Below are 1,696 nucleotides of genomic sequence, written 5' to 3'. Positions count from 1 at the left end.
AGAAGGCAGGCTCAGGCCCAGGCCCAGCCAGTGAGGAGACACAGAAAAGGCCCATGCCAGGCACCTGGCTGTAGACAAGATCAGGGTACATTCTTGCACTACCTGGCAACAACTTCCAAATACTGGGCTTCTGTAGACTAGCTAGTCCCAGAAGTTGACTCTCAGGCCAATTAGAGTTTAAGGGGCTCCTGGTCTGAAAAGAGAAACAAAATATAGAAGGAGGTCTCCAGACCCTGGATAGAGTTTAGAATGAAAGTCCTGAGTCAGAAAAGCCTGACAGTAGAAAAGAAATTTTCCTGGCCAATTTCTGGGTACCATTCCAACAGACCACTGTCCCAGACTACCCCAGTAGATCCGATCGACACCCCACCCCCTCCCTGCATCCTCACATGACTTTTCACACGCCCTTGGAAGTGAGTTGGTCTTCCTCACAGGACTTAACTGTTTTTGTAACTTCTGCATGGGACTTTCACCTATTCTTTAACTGTCCTCACAGGAAGGGAACCCGATGTTACACTGGCTTTTATAGAGGATTTATAAACCTGGAACTAACAACAGATGTGTGTACTTTCCCTTTCAGAGGGGTCTCTCTGTTTACTTTCAGTTCACATGTTGTGGAGTCCTCCTCTGACACCAATTCATGAAAAGCCAGAGAATCTGAGATCTCCCACGCTGAGAGAGATGTACCCCCTCTTCCCCTGGTCTCTCTATGACTGGGCACCTGGGGGACAGAACGAGGACAAAACCCCATGTTGGGTGCCAAAATTGTCAGCTCCTGAGTTTGGGTCCTATGTCCTCAAGTGATTAAGTTTGATCTGCAAACATCTCAGGTAAACCAAGAAAGAGAAATGCTTTATTATCAGGAGGCTGGTTCACAGGGCACTTGCAGTAAAGAGGAATGGTGTCTGAGGAAACATCTTTTGGAAGCCATATTTATACAAGCAGATGGGCTACAATCACATCATTCTGATATCCACACCAATTCACAAGATTGTCAGGGTCCTGAGAAGCATCTCAAAAAGGTTAGCTCTCCTATATCCTGCCTGTCTGGGTGGTGACTCTTTTCAGAGCCATGCAAGGGAGAACCAGGCTTCAAGCCAAGGGGACCATAAACACTATAAAAACATATACCTTAGAGATCCAGAACAGGAAAAGGTGGGTGGGGTGTGTGTATGTGGGATGTCTCAGTGTTCAATTAAAGTTTTCACAATGACTGCACTCTAGCTTTCACCAAGAAAGAAAATGTGTAGAGTGGAGCATATCTTTTGGACCAAGTTCAGAACCTCCTGGTCCCAGAGGAAGACTGATGTTAAGACACATGGAGATCTTCAAGAAATACTGGCCCCACAGATTGAGAGAAGGGTTTTTAATAAGCTTTTCCCCCTTCTCGTTCAAATCCTTTTAATCATTGTTCCCAATCATTACTGCCCTGACTAACCTTTCCTCTGTGCTCCAGGAACAGATAGGCTAAGGATTTAGTGCTGCATTGTTGATTTAAACCTAAGATAAGGAGACAAGCCTGGGGGAATACCACCAGGATCTCATCCCTTAGAAGAACAAAGGCTATCAGGAGCAATCTCATCCTACGTTGTGAGGCAGGATGACACAGTGGAACAAAACTATAACCCCATGTTGTTGTTGTTATGTGCTGTGGAGTCAGTTCCAACTCATAGCAACCCTGTACAGGGTTTCTGAG

Source organism: Chrysochloris asiatica, unplaced genomic scaffold (assembly GCF_000296735.1).
Source record: "Chrysochloris asiatica unplaced genomic scaffold, ChrAsi1.0 scaffold00130, whole genome shotgun sequence".
Lineage (NCBI taxonomy): Eukaryota > Metazoa > Chordata > Mammalia > Afrosoricida > Chrysochloridae > Chrysochloris > Chrysochloris asiatica.
The sequence above is the reverse complement of the archived record's forward strand: the minus strand, read 5'-3'. Positions refer to the sequence as shown.